The sequence below is a fragment of the Schistocerca cancellata genome, chromosome 1 (assembly GCF_023864275.1).
Source record: "Schistocerca cancellata isolate TAMUIC-IGC-003103 chromosome 1, iqSchCanc2.1, whole genome shotgun sequence".
Classification (NCBI taxonomy): domain Eukaryota; kingdom Metazoa; phylum Arthropoda; class Insecta; order Orthoptera; family Acrididae; genus Schistocerca; species Schistocerca cancellata.
Window position 1 is genome coordinate 1,044,904,647 of NC_064626.1, and position 16,121 is coordinate 1,044,920,767.

Consider the following 16,121-nt stretch of genomic DNA (forward strand, 5'->3'; position numbering starts at 1 on the left):
CGAAGTTGTCAACAAGGCACTGTGCAAGCTGGCGGTGGCTCCATAATGGTTTGGGCTGTGTTTACGCGGAATGGACTGGGTCCTCTGGTCCATTTGAAGCGATCGTTGACGGGAAATGTTTATGTTCGGCTACTTGGAGACCATTCGCAGCCATTCGTGGACTTCATGTCAGCAAACTACGATGGAGTTTTTATGAATGACAATGCGCCTGTCACTCGACCACAGTTGTTCGCCATTGGTTTGAAGAACATTCTGCACATTACGAGCGAATGATTTTGCCACCCAGATCGCCCGATATGAATCCCATCGAACATTTATAGGATATAATCAAGAGGTCAACTCGTACACAAATCCTCCACCGGCAATATTTTCGCAATTGTGGATGGCTGTAGAGACAACGTGGCTCAACATTTCTGTAGGGGATTTGGAACGACTTCTTGAGTCCACGTCACGTCGAGTTGCTGCAGTACGCCAGGCAAAAGAAGGTCTGACACAATGTTAGAAGGTATTCCAGAATCCGAATCGAGAACAGCTGCCAACATGAGTATCGTAGAAGTAAATATCCTCGGAGTAGTGAAGCAACTTAAATCACTTAATAAAAGCAAGTCTTCTGGTCCAGACTGTATACCAATTGGTTCCGTTCGGAGTGTGCTGATGCATTAGCTCCATACTTAACCATCATATACAACCGTTCGCTCGACGAAAGATCCGTACCCAAAGACTGGAAAGTTGCAGAGGTCACATGAATATTCAAGAAAGGTAGTAGGAGTAATCCACTAAATTACAGCCCCATATCGTTAACGTCGATATGCAGCAGGATTTTAGAACATATATTGTGTTTGAACATTATGAATTACCTCTAAGAAAACGGTCTATTGACATACAGTCAACATGCGTTTAGAAAACTTCGTTTCTGTGAAACACAACTAGCTGTTTATTCACATGAAGTGTTGAGTGCTATTGACAAGGGATTTCTGATCTATTCCGTATTTCCGGATTTCCGGATGGCTTTTGACACTGTACCACACAAGCGGCTCGTAGTGAAATTGCGTGCTTATGGAATATTGTCTCAGTTATGTGACTGGATTTGTTATTTCCTGCCAGAGAGGCCAGTTCGTAGTAATTGACGGAAAGTCACCAAGTAAGACAGAAGTAGTTTCTGGCGTTCCTCAAGGTAGTGTTATAGGCTCTTTGCTGTTTCTTATCTATATAAACGATTTGGGAGACAATCTGAGCAGCCGTCTTAGCTTGTTTGCAGATGCCGCTGTCGTTTATCGACTAATAAAGTCATCAGAAGATCAAAGCTAACTGCCAAACGATTTAGAAAAGATATCTGAATGGTACGAATAGTGGCAGTTGACCCTAAATAACGAAAAGTGTGAAGTCATCCACATGAGTGCTAAAAGGAAATCGTTAAACTTCGTTTACACGATAAATCAGTCATATCTAAAAGCCGAAAATTCAACTAAATACCTAGGTATTACAATAAAGAACAACTGAAATTGGAAGGAACACACAGAAAATGTTGTGGGGAAGGCTAACCAAAGACTGCGTTTTATTGGCAAGACACTTAGAAAATGAACAGACCTACTAAGGAGACACTACGCTTGGCCGTCCTCTTTTAGAATACTGCTGAGCGATGTGGGATCCTTACCATATAGGATTGACAGAGTACATCGAAAAAGTTCAAAGAAAGGCAGTACGTTTTGTATTATCGCGAAATATGGGAGAAAGTATACAGAAATCATACAGGATTTGGACTGGAAATCATGAAAAGAAAGGCGTTTTCCGTTGCGACGGAATCTTCTCACGAAATTCCAATCGCCAACTTATTCCTCCGAATGCGAAAATACTTTGTTGACACCGACCTAGATAGGGAGGAACGATCACCACTATAAAGTAAGGGAAATCAGAGCTCGTACGGAAAGATATAGGTGTTTATTCTAGCCCCGCTCTATACGAGATTGGAATAATAGAGAACTGTGAAGGTGGTTCGATGAACCTTCTGCCAGGCACTTAAATGTGATCTGCAGAGTATCCATGTAGATGTAGACCACATGACTTCTCTGATCTCAGTGTAAAGCAGCATCTCTGAGTGCGAGGCAATGGTTTGTGGATAGTAACATTCCTGAAATGGACTGGCCTGTCCAGTAGCGACCTAAAGACAATGAAATAGCTTTGGGATGAGTAAGAACGTAGACTTCGCTGCAGATCGCAGCGTCCGACATTAGAACCTTCTCCGGTTTCGGTTCATGAGGAAGAACCGGGTGACATTTCTCCACAAACATAATGACATATATCATTGATAACGTCCTCAACAGCTTTCAAGACGTTATAAAGGGAACGTGTGAGTGAACTCCATAGAATGTCCACTAATAGATGCCCGAATTTCTTGGACCATATAGTGCAGGTCGGGAAGCGCGTCATCTTTTAATCTTGTCGCAGAGTTTAGCGATTTGGCTGCGACTAGCTGCTACCCAGCAGCAGTTCAGATATGCTGATAGGAGATGACGTGTTTTCATTTACACTACTGGCCATTAAAATTGCTACACCAAGAAGAAATGTAGATGATAAACGGGTATTCACTGGACAAATATATTATACTAGAATTGACATGTGATTACATTTTCGCGCAATTTGGATGCATAGATCCTGAGAAATCGGTACCCAGATCAACCATCTCTGGCCGCAATAACGGCCTTGATACGCCTGGGCATTGAGTCAAACAGAGCTTGGATGGCGTGTACAGGTACAGCTGCCCATGCAGCTTCAACACGATACCAGAGTTCATCAGGAATAGTGATTGGCGTATTGTGACGAGCCACTTGCTCGGCCACCATTGACCAGACGTTTTCAGTTGGTGAGAGATCTGGAGAAGGTGCTGGCCAGGGCAGCAGTCGAACATTTTCTGCATCCAGAAAGGCCCGTACAGGACCTGCAACATGCAGTCGTGCATTATCCTTCTGAAATGTATGGTTTCACAGCGATCGAATGAAGGGTAGAACCACGGGTCGTAACACATGTGAAATGTAACGTCCACTGTTCAAAGTGCCGTCAATACGAACAAGAGGTGACCGAGACGTGTAACCAATGGCACCCCATACCATCACGCCGGGTAATACGCCAGTATGGCGATGACGAAAACACGCTTCCAATGTGCGTTCACCGCGATGTCGCCAAACACGGATGCGACCATCACGATGCTGTAAACAGAACCTGGATTCATCCGAAAAAATGACGTTTTGCCATTCGTGCACCCAGGTTCGTCGTTGAGTACACCATCGCAGGCGCTCCTGTCTGTGATGCAGCGTCAACGGTAACCGCAGCCATGGTCTCCGAGCTGATAGTCCATGCTGCTGCAAACGTCGTCGAACTGTTCGTGCATATGGTTGTTGTCTTGCAAACGTCCCCATCTGTTGGCTCAGGGATCGAGACGTGGCTGCACGATCTCTTACAGCCATGTAGATAAGATGCCTGTCATCTCGACTACTAGTGATACGAGGCCGTTGGGATCGAGCACGGCGTTCCGTATTACCCTCCTGAACCCACCGATTCCATATTCTGCTAACAGTCATTGTATCTCGAACAACGCGAGCAGCAATGTCGCGATACGATAAACCGCAATCGCGTTAGGCTACAATCCGACCTTTATCAAAGTCAGAAACGTGATGGTACACATTTCTCCTCTTTGCACGAGGCGTCACAACAACGTTTCACCAGGCAACGACGTCAACTGCTGTTTGTTTATGGGAAATCGGTTGGAAACTTTCCTCATGTCAGCACGTTGTAGGTGTCGCCACCTGCGCCAACCTTTTGTGAATGCTCTGAAAAGCTAATCATTTGCATATCACAGCATCTTCTTCCTGTCGGTTAAATTTCGCGTCTGTAGCACGTCATCTTCGTGGTGTAGCAATTTTAATGGGCAGTAGTGTACTTTCGCAGTGTGGGTGCGATTTGCCCAGATGCGGCAGCGGCGACAGAGGCGCGCTGGGGCGGCGCCAGCCGTGGCCGGTGTGGGCGACGCGGGCCCTGTCACGGTCGTGGCGTGTCCGGCGCCGCCGCAGTCGCAGTGGCAGTGGCGGTCACAGCTCGTGGGCGGCGGTTCGCACAGTCACAGGCACCAGTTTGGAGCCGCCGAACCCTATATTAAGCGGCGCAGCACAGCGGCCCGGCCCATCGTTGTCGCGTGCCGTGTAGCCGGTCCAGCGCCAGCCGCCTCTGAGCAGGCTCGCTTCTCGCGCCCGTGTGTCTCTTGGCAGCTCACGCCACGGCGCTGCCGGGCTGCGGAAGTCCGCCCGGGCACGAGCGGTATTTTTTACCGCTCCATTCCGCCGCGAGGCCGATATTCCCTGAACGAGAGCGGGTGAGTCTGCCGATATTTTGAGTGCTTCCTGCGTACGGCGTATTCTGAAATCTGACCGTTTCCACAAAAAGGGCTTTCAGGAAAGACCGAGGCAGCTCTGTAAGCTTACACGTACTGCTAGATCCACATCCTGAAAATCAGAGCATGTTCTAACAACCCTACCACAACAAAGGTAAAATTTAATTATGATTGTAGTGTTGCTCACGCTGCTAAGTATTGCATTTTCGGGCAACAACAAAGTTATATTATGTGGCAGGTGTCATTAGAGCACAGTTAATAAAGTCATTTCATGAAATAATGGATAAACTAGGCACTCATCTTTTCGTGTTTCCCATGCTGGTCTCGTTGTGAACTCATGGCTCAATCGTCGAAAATCTAGGTAGTGATGATTCCAAGCTCGGATGCAAAGAAGCTTAGGTGTTATTCTGCGATATTCAAAAGTGTTATAGATGTGTTTCATAAACCATTCTTGAAGATTAAACTTTTGCAAGTTAGGACAATGCTGATGTAATAAAAAGTAATCAGCACTCCGAATTTAAGTTACACTTCTTTTTTATTACTTTTGTTGCAATATCACTTCACAATATAAAACATACTTGAAAATATATTCCTCACTGTTAAAGTTCACATTTCAAAACCTGACTACAATTTGCGTCTTTTCAACATGACGACCAAGACTTGACTCTCTAATAACCGCTTACGCGCCCAAAAATCAGAGTTACAAGTACGTCAAAGATCATAGTGACAAAAGAAAGAATACACATAAGAATAATATCATTGCAATATAAACATATCGATGTATCTAAGTATTTCTACATTAATGAAATCAAATCTGAATGTTGTCACAGAAATATGTTAACTATTTTACAGAAACACAGTAGAATATTGCTGGTATCGAGAGGTTGAGGTGAGGTGCCGTAATGGTTCCGTAATTCAAGTACCATTACAATGTCTTTATTACAGAGCGAGGCAATAATTGAAACTTATTTATTTAAATGAGTATGTCTGTACTGAAATTGCAGAATGACTGAGAAGATGAAACTTCTACGTTATTTGATTCTGAAACAACTGAGTAAAACCTGAACGTACAGAGCCTACTTTCTCTTTACTTTTTCTTATCATGTCAACACTGACTTACAATATTCTAGCGCAACGCCATCTGACTGCTCAAAAAAATTACAACCTGACTTCAAATAATTAATTCAAAAGAATGGCCGTGACTAAGAAGCAGAAATCTTAACAATAACCTATACATTTCATTAAGCACTTACCTCACAAAAATCTTCATTACGCGAACTACTGCAATACAGCGAGCGTCAATACTGCCAGCTAAATAAAAGATTCTAACTACTAAAGCCACTAACTACTAATAGGCATGTGGTTAGCAAAGGAAAGATTTTGTTGCAAACCAAATAATGTATTTTTTACCTTAATAATGTGACATCCAGTTTAAACACGAATATAAATCGTCATTGACAGCTAGTACAAAGGTATATAATCATGAATAATATTCAATCTCCAAGTCGAACATGTACAGATCGTTAGCCTACGCTAACACTTCAGACCTCTAGCCTCCATCAATGCTAACTTCTCACATCTAACATCCATCACTGCTGGCTGTTCACCGCCAACTGCCCAACAGTACTTCCATCACTGCTGGCGACTAACTTCCAACAACGAGTCCGACCAGCCACAGAGTCTCTTACAAAGAAAGCGCAGTCAGAGATCCAATGCAAAGCGCTACCACTCACAGAAGTAGCCCACTTACATAGTATACGGACCAATCTGGCTGATCAGTCTGGAACCGCGCGACCGCTCCGGTCGCTGGTTCGAATCCTGCCTCGGGCATGGATGTGTGTGGTGTCCTTAGGTTAGTTAGGTTTAACTAGTTGTAAGTTCTAGGGGACTGATGACCTCAGATGTTGAGTCCCATAGTGCTCAGAGCCATTTATGATTTGATCTGGCTGACTTCGCTCTTTCGCAGCATTTGTCCCATGTGCGAATCTGCTGTTTCTCATAATTTGGCGAATTTATTTTGCGCTGACGGAAAATAAAATCGCAATACCAAAAAATAATTGATGTAGAGTAATGATATTTCGGGATTCCGTTTGTCTCGGTAACATATTTAAATGATTCACATTACAGGATCACCTGTTAAGCGCGAGATAAGCCATTGCAAATGTGAAATGCCAGTACATTAATAAACGGCGTAATCGCCAGAATATTGAAAGCAAACATGCATGCAGTGTGTTGTATAGGTGCCGGATGTCAGTTTGTGGGATGGAGTTGCATACCTGTTGCAATTGATCGGTCAATACAGGAACGGTAATTGCTGTATGTGGATCAGTTGATGTCTCCTATGTGCTCTGTTGGAGACAGATCTGGTGATCGGTCAGGTCAAGGTAACATGTCGACATTCTGTAGAGTATTTTGGGTTACAACCGTGGTATGTTTCCGAGCGGTATCTTTCTTTTCATGAATGACAGCACAGCAGGTCGATTCACCAGACTGACGTACAAATTTGAAGTCACCGAGACAGAACCAGCTTTTATCAGGAAACACAACAGACCTCCACCCTGCCCTCCAATGAGCTCTTACTTGACACCAGTAAAGTCGCAAATAACGGTGGTTTGTGGTCAGTGGAATGCAGACTACTTGGTGTCTGGCTCGGTATTATCCTTGAAGTAACCGATTTACAACAGTTCGCTTTGTCATTGTGGTACCAACTGCTGCTCACAATGTTGTGGCAAATGCAGTTGGACGCGCCATATCCACACGCCGAACACGGTGACTTCCCTCTCTAGTGTTGCGTGGCCGTCTGGAGCCCGGTCTTCTTACGGCAGTACATTTTCGTGATCACCTCTGCCAGCAATCAGGTGCAGGTACATTCCTGCCAAGTCTTTCTGCAATACCGCAGAAGGAACAGCCAGCTTCTCGTAGCCTATTACGCGACGTTCAAAGTCGGTGAGCTGTTGAGCTTTTTCACCTTAAAGGCATTGTTGTTTAAATTAACTCACCACGTCCAATCGAAAACGGTAACTAACGCTGACGACCGTTACAACGTGTGTTTAAATCAAACCTGATTTGCATCCTCATAGTGGCGCTTCTAAAGCCACTCTTATGCGACTGGCTCGAAATTTTAGCAGCCGTAACCTTTCAGATGTAGAAACACGTCTACCAACTTTTTATGTCGCACAATTCCTTCTTGGTGTTACGATTTTCTTTTTGTCAGTATTTAATTTTATAGCCAGGTGCTTTTCTCACCGCCACATTCATCAGTTAGCTCAAAGGAGGGAAGTTCTTTGAGCTATTTTTCTATGACTAGAATTCGGTGTGTTATCGTATTTTAGCTGTTTAATATGGTATTTTCTGAGGCAGAAACTGAGGACCGGCTCAGTGTTTTCCTGAGCGAGTGGGGAAAATTCTAGCAATCGAACCACTAATGCGAAAAATGCCAAATCACACAGTGGTTCCTAAACCAGGTACAGTTTTAGGTCCCCATCAAATGGATGGGTAGGCCAGTTCAAAGACTGAAGGAAGGCACAGTCATATCACCTCCAATAACACCATACCTAGTAAGCCAGCCTTCGGGATGACGACAGCTTTAACTCCATTTTAACACGTTGCATGCGTGTATTAATATGCATGCGAGTAGATAACACACTGCCTAAAACAATGCCCTTTTAGTGAATTTTTCGTTGTATATCTCACAACGGGACAACGTCTACTCGCCATCACTGATTTGGTTCAAATGGCTCTGAGCACTATGGGACTTAACTTCTGAGGTCCCCTAGAACTTAGAACTACTTAAACCTAACTAACCTAAGGACATCACACAGATCCATGCCCGAGGCAGGATTCGAACCTGCGACCGTAGCGGTCACGCGGTTCCAGACTGTAGCGCCTAGAACCGCTCGGCCACTCCGGCTGGCATCACTGATTTGGTCCAAGGTTATGATATACACAGGGATTGTCCAGAAACGAAAGTGAGAGAAGTGGAAGCTCCAGATGCGCAAGCGTTTAGAAAAGTAAAGCACTTCCGGCTCGGGTCGTGTGAGACATGAGCCAGTCGTGTTAACGTAGTTTCCAGCCAGTGAGTGGCGCATCGAAAGGACTACAGAACGGTAATATGAGGGGCGTGGGATCGAGACGCTGGTTTAATTTGTTTTTTTAATTTTTTATTTTCAATTTTCGTGTACTTATACTGTAAATAAACCGAAAAAATTCTGGGTCTATTTTATTTATTAATATCTTAATAAAAAGTGTGAAAAGGAAAGGCAGAAGAAAATTTTGAATTGCAAATAATTTCCAAGAAATAATTGTACTTACCACGTCCAGAACTCTGTACACAACTTTCCAAAAAGGGCTCGTAATGAAGGCGTGCAGGACTTCCGTTAGTTTGATTAGGCCGTGCGGTGTAGCCATGCGGTCTAGGCGCCTTGCCACGATTCGGGGGGCCCCCCGTCGGAGATTCGATTCCTCCCTCGGCCCTGTGTGTGTGTGTGTGTGTGTGTGTGTGTGTGTGTGTGTGTGTGTGTGTGTGTGTGTGTGTTTTCCTATGCGTAAGTTAGTTTAAGTTAGATTAAGTAGTTTGTAAGCCTAGCGACCGATGACCTCAGCACTTTGGTCCCATAGGAACTTGCCACAAATTTCCAAAAAGTTTCATTTGACCTTCGAGCAGATCTCGGCAGTTGCATGCGAACAATAAATTCCCCCTGTTTTTATGATGAATATCACTACAGTGCGTATAAAATATCATTTATAAAATAATAAAAGTATTTAGTTTTGTATCGAAGTTCTCTCGTTCACCTTACAATCCCTTCCTGAAAGTTTCTTTACATTCCAAATTTTTCCTTTTCTTTTCATGCCTGTAATGAAAATATTAATAAATAATATATATTGAGCATTATTTCGGTTAATTTGTGTTAGTAACATAAAAATTGAAAATAAAGTTTCGTTAAATGGAGTCGACCTCGCGACCCTCAGATTACCGCTCTATACTCTGCGCCAACCGATGCCTGAAAACTACGCTAACTTAAATGGGTCATGCCTCGCAGGATGCGCGCCAAATGTGCTGCTTTTTTCCCTAAGGTCTTACCCATCTGGAGCTTCCACTTCTTTCACTTTTGTTTCTGCCCAAGCGCTGCATATACCGTAAGTTTGGCTGAAATCGATGATGGTGAATAGGTGTGGTCCCCGTGTGAATGAAGTCAGTCACAGAAATGAAAGTACCTCATCCGCTTACGTACATACTCATAGTGTAAATACCTTTGTTTTATCCAGTTACATTTCTTACATTCAACACCGCTGCCGATTTCACTTACACTTGATATTATAATGACTCTCGGCATTAAGGTGGCAGTTTCAAGTCACTGAAAATATAAGAAATATTAATCTACACTCTAAGACAAAAAAGACGCATTACGAAGGAATTATCCGGATGGGACTGACGACGTTAGGTGGGACGTACACGTACAGATGAAAAAATTAATTCAATTTCAGACAAACTGGATGATTTATTCAAGAGAAATAGCTATGCAAACTGAGCCAGTCTATAACGTGCTGGTCCACCCCTGGCCTTCATGCAACCAGAGTTGTTGGATGTCATCTTGGTGGATATCGTGTCAAATTCTATCTAGTTGGCGCGACAGATCGTTAAAATCCCGAGCTGGTTGGAGGGCTCTTCCCCTAATGCGCCAAATACCCTTAATTGCGGTGAGATCTAGCGACCCTGCTGGCCAAGTTAGGGTGTGGCAAGCACGAAGATACGCAGTAGTAACTCTCGTCGTGTGAGGGCGGTCATTATCTTGCTGAAATGTAAGCCGTGGAGGGCAACAAAACGGGATGTAGAATATTCTGCGCGGATGACAACCAAAGGGGTCCTCTTAAAAAAGTGATGGCACCCCAGACCATCAATGCTCCTGGTCGTTGGGCCTTATTAAGGGCAACAGTCAGGTTGGTGTCCCAACCAGGAGTGATGGTCTGGGGTGCATTTGCTTTCATATCAGGTTCAAATGGTTCAAATGGCTCTGAGCACTATGGGACTTAACATCTTAGGTCATCAGTCCCCTAGAACTTAGAACTACTTAAACCTAACTAACCTAAGGACATCACACACATCCATGCCCGACGCAGGAATCGAACCTGCGACCGTAGCAGTCCCGCGGGTCCGGACTGTAGCGCCCAGAACCGCACGGCCACCGCGGCCAGCTTTCATATCAGGACCCGTTTGGATGTCGCCTGTGATATCCTTTCGGCACAGCGGTACGTTGACGATACTCTACACCCTATTTTGTTGCCCTTCATGGCAACCCAACTCGGGCTTACATTTCAGTAAGATATGCCCGCCCGCACACAGCGAGAGTTTCTACTGCTTGTCTTCGTGCTAATCAAAGTCTATCTTCCATCCGAATTTCTCCCCAAATGAAAACGTTTGGAGCATTATGGTTAGTGCCCTCCAACCACCTCGGGATTTTGACGATCTACCGCTCCAGCCGGACAGAATTTGGCGCGATGTCACTCAGGATGACATCCAACAGTTCTATCAATATATGCCAAGCCGAATTACAACTTGCATAAGGGCTAAAGGTGTACCAATGCGTTACTAACTTGCTCAGTTTCTGAAGCTCTTTCTCTTGAATAAATCGTCCAGTATTTATGAAATTATAATAATTTGTTTGTCAGTACATGTACATCACATCTGACGAGTTCCATCCCATTCGGAGGATTATTTCGCGGAGCGTCTTTTTTCTGTAATTTATGGTCCGGAGTATGTTGGTACTATCCGAAAAACATTTCGATGCTACCACTTGATGCTCACTTCATATTCTTCGAAAGAAAGGAAGACCAAGACCAGGAGGTCATTAAAGACGAAATACCATCTCAAATAGGACAAGAAAAGGAAGAATTTTTTTTTATCTGACACGCCGTTGAAGAGCATACCATCAGAGATAGAGCACAAGGACGATTTAGGGAAGAATTTGGAAGGAAATGGGTCATGCTCTTTTCAAATATACCATTCTATAATTCACCTTTAAGAATCGAGAAAACAGCAGTAAATTTAAATCTGGATGGCCGGACAGGAATTTGAAATCGCTCTTCCGAAAAGCACGTCCTAACTGTCAGTGGCATTCAGTACCTACTGAGTTCATCTTCGGCATGTACAAGATTACCACGTTTTACGGTCGCATTTTCCTGGGGACCCTGTGCAGACAGAACAAAATAGTTGCATTTAAACTACATAGATACCGTTTGAGTACCTGTGTAAGCAATCGTAGATCTTTTTGACATTTTATGAATATAATCCCTCCAGACAAAATGTTACTCACACTGGTCGCTTTGGATATCTGTGCATCGTTTAGAAATGACTCGAGACGGTCAAGCGGCGCTTCACCGCCCATGTAACTTAAGGTTCAAATGGTTCTGAGCGCGACTTAACTTCTAAGGTCATCAGTCGCCTAGAACTTAGAACTAATTAAACCTAACTAACCTAAGGACATCACACACATCCATGCCCGAGGCAGGATTCGAACCTGCGACCGGAGCGGTCGCTCTGTTCCAGACTGTAGCGCCTAGAACCGCATGGCCACTCCGGCCGGCTTAAGTTCAGACACTGAGTAGGTAGTGTGTTTGTTCCAGACGGTTGTGCAAAATCAGAGCAGTCAGACCGGTCGACTTTGAGAAGTGTCAGAATGGCGAAAAGAACTACTGTATTTGAACTTGCCCGTAACAGCCCGTGAATGAAGTTGCCTGGTTTGTTGGTGTATCAATGCGGACTGCGACCGTATCTACAAGAAATAGTGTAGCGCTCGCAAGTATTTTACGTGGCTAAAAATAATGGACGTAAACGTTTAATGATTTTCCTGATGTTTCACCAATTCGCCCTCAGCAATGGAGAATGAACCTTTGACAATGCAAGCTGCTCGTGATGACGAAAAAAAAAAAATTGTTACACGCCGGCCGAAGATCCCGAGGCAAAAGCCAGCACACAATACATCGACCTAATGATTATTGTTTCACCGGATTCCAGAACTTGGTACTAATGGCTCTGAGCACTATGGGACTTTAACAGCTGAGGTCATCAGTTCCCTAGAACTTAGAACTACTTAAACCTAACTAATCTAAGGACAGCACACACACCCATGCCCGAGGTAGGATTCGAACCTGCGACCGTAGCGGTCCCGCAGTGCCAGACTGAATCGCCTAGAACCACTCGGCCACTGATTCCAGAACTGTTTCTTCCACAAACAAAAAGCAAACTTAAGCACTCCTGAAATGTAAACTGTCTAGGACACAAAATCCAGTTTTCAGCATAATTAACTTGGAGATAAAAAGACAGCAGCTTCAGTGTTTTCTTGATATCTTGACGACAGTCTGACTTTTAAAGATCTCTGAACGACCCTCAAAAATAATGTGTAAGTTAAGAGCCTACACATGCTACAACCGACGAACCAACCGATCGACGGTCAGATTGGGTATGTTTAGGTGTTTTGACCGACCAACCGACAAATATTCCTTGTCGAGCTTTTGGGCGGGTAGGACCATCCGATAGCCGACTGCACACTCTTCCCACCACTCAACACACCAAATTGTTCCTTGCGTAGCGCAATCGTGCCAACCTCCCGACGGAAGTTTGTCTTTTGTCCCTATGCGCGGGAATAAATAAATGCTGTTTAACATACACGACAGAGTGCGTGCCGGACGAAACTTTAAGGACAGAATTTCTGGAGAAATTTCGAGACTGTAGATGTTTGTGGGAGCACGTTTTTCATTTTTCTAATGAATCCACAAAGGTTTCGTGTGGCATGTAGAGAGAATAAAAGTCCGGGGACCATTTGTATTTTAGGTTTTATTTCCGATATTTGTCGTAAATGCAATCTAAAACCAAAATATCGCCATTCAATTGACGTTAATTCTTGCTTCATTGCAGTAACTGTTAAAAATTCCACCCTGTATCCAAGCCCTCTGCTATGAAGAGCAAAGTGTAGGAATTTTTGTACTTGTCTAAAGTTGCTAAATGGTTCTTTTTTGTGTATTTATTGTATTTATTAGATGATCTGCGCCACTATCATGTCTTTCTTCTTCGAAACTGAATTATGTTCTTAAACTTACAGGCCATCTTCTGTGCTCCATACGTAAATAAATTAATAACATTTACATGAAAGTCTTTTGTTTTCTTTCGCATGATTTATCATGATGTATTTTCTTAGACAATTATAAATCTCGTTGCAGATTTCAGGAATCATTTTAGTCAATAATTGTAGGAATACAACAGCACTGAATTTGAGGTCCTCTTAACTTCAACCAGTCACTAGAAATCATAACGTAGCTAACAACTTCTCCTCGCAGCTTACAGCCTCTCTCATGACTATATTATTTTTCGTTAAGAGTGGTTTGATGAGATTCAACAGTTCCGAAATGAATGATTCATCCATTCGTAGATAGTTATGAAAATCATCGAATCCCAACTGCTTAAGTGGCAGTTTCTTTGCATTAGCTACTTCTTTGCCCACAGCTTTCTCTCTCTCTCTCTCTCTCTCTCTCTCTCTCTCTCTCTTTTCCCTGAAACAGCCAAAACAAACCCCAGAGATCACGTAGAACGTAAACACAGTGGACTTACGGGGGGACCTTGATGAAATGTACCAAAAATGTCAATTTTCGATTTATATTTTATTTTTTAGTGCAACTCATGAACAATAAGTTCCCAAAGTTTCAATGTTGAAATCGTATCCAAAGAGCCTGAAAATTAATTAAAAGTGTGACGTGGCCTCACTGCCACGCCCACGTTTTGCAGCAGCACTTCAATACCAGCTCCGTGAACAAGGATTCTGTGTATTACTTCCTACCAAACGTGTGCGGGATACATCCTTAGTTTTATAGATCATCTTTGACTCTATTCCTTATCTTATAAACTCATATGGAAACGATGTCTTAAAAACGCATTTGCATCTGCTACAGTTATCAGAATGGCAGTTATTGTATTTAATGATGGGAACATCGGGAGGATGAAGGTATTAGAAAGAATGGGCTTCAAGGTAGGAAATTTTATTCAAAACATCCTGAGAAAAATAGATTTACAGAGCGTCTCTGCAGCTGAAACGCCAGTTGAAGACCTGGTAAAGGAATGAAGGCAGACAACAAGAAACCAGAAGAGAAGCCTTGAAGGGAAAGACGACCCAGAGTACAAATGTGTTGCCTTCTGAAGAAGTGACATAGGGAAAAAAGTTAGGTTGAACTTTAAATTGCGTTTCCTGAAAAGTTTGTTTTTTAAAGTTTATGTACCTTTTCCTCAGATTATATGAATGCTAGAATTATGAAATTTTGTACACAGATTTCTGTAAACCTAATAAACGTTGTCTCAAGAGCAAATTTTAAAATTATGATTGCAAGCTGAGATATGGGGCAAAGTGCTTGGAATTTTGCATGAATTTAAAATTGCACTTGCGGAATTATAATTAAAAAATTATGAAAATTCTCCTGTTTGGCCTATTTCAAAAACCTCATGAGAGAAGCTTACAACATATAAAGAGATGAAACAAAGAAATTTTTGTAAAAATTCTTGAATACTTTCTGAGAAAAAGGAACATAGATTATTTTTTGAAAATAAAACTTCAAATTTCATTCCAAAAAAAGCTGAATGTGTATAATCAAAGGATTTTATATGTAGATGTGTTACTTTCATGTAAAGCTTGGTACAAAATTTCATTGCCATATCTCCAAAACTGTGGATTTGGTGCATTTTTTAAATAGAACGTCCCCCCTTAAGACAAACAAATCACAACAGGCGGCGCTGTAATCGCTGATTGCAGTCGATCGGGACGTCTGTAGGCTTCCACGAAATTGGTTTGTCGGTCGGCCGATAAATTGGTGCATGTGTAGGGGTCTATAGAAATCATCGCCTCAGTTCAATGCGGAATACCAACTGATACACTGAGATAGTACCATGAGGTACCTTGACGCGTTATAGTTTCATTCGGAGTCACTGTCCACGCACGCATACTGACGCATGAAAATACAGAGAACGATGTCCGACGGCGGCGGGAAACTCGATTGCCAGCCGATGCAAAGACACCCTGCAGCCAGCGCCGACAGCCTGCAGAAGACAGCTACTGTGCTTCCCTAGGTCGTCTGAGGCGTCTACTCGTGGTGATATGGAGATCAGCCGAAAGATAATTGTAGGGGATCTTTTCTCTGAGCCCTAGGAAGATAATGACCACGGTCGTCCGGGGCGGAAGCTTCGGCCGAATTGATAATGAAGGGAGCGTACTGCGTAAGGAGAGCAAGTGTAGATGGAAAGAATTGGCTCTGATGGCCGGACAGTTCAGTGCAACAGTAAAACAAACTGCACTGGTTGTAAATGTCAGAGGGAAGGTCTACGTCATACAGGTCGGGGCTGCAAATCGGTGCCTCTTGTAAAAACGCATGCATACCTTTCCATGCTCCGCAGGTTCGGGTGACATGATTGCATAAATACAAAGGCCGCTCAAAAAAATTTCGAAACATTCGTAATTTCCGACCAGTGGTACGTTGGAGCGAAATGTGGTTAGCATCCCTGCACAGGCCTGTGTTTATTTTGTAACTGCCGGAAGTTTCATTGTTGTAGGTCTGTTAGTTATCGTACGCCGGCCGCGGTGGTCTCACGGTTCTAGGCGTGCAGTCCGGAACCGCGCGACTGCTACGGTCGCAGGTTCGAATCCTGCCTCGGGCATGGATGTGTGTGATGTCCTTAGGTTAGTTAGGTTTAAGTAGTTCTAAGTTC

General features: G+C 43.5%; 1 protein-coding gene across 2 annotated transcripts in view; it reads left to right on the forward strand.

Moving 5' to 3' along the window:
• LOC126090121 (calcium release-activated calcium channel protein 1-like) overlaps positions 1-16,121 on the forward strand; it is a 556,688-nt gene that overhangs the window by 140,584 nt on the left and 399,983 nt on the right. The window contains exon 1 of one of the 2 annotated variants that reach the window (XM_049906967.1): positions 4,220-4,363. The exons of the other annotated variant lie outside the window; for it this stretch is intronic. The gene's annotated coding sequence lies outside the window, so the exon portion shown is untranslated. Of the gene's footprint in view, positions 1-4,219; positions 4,364-16,121 lie in introns of those variants that run through there. 2 annotated transcript variants of the gene reach the window in all.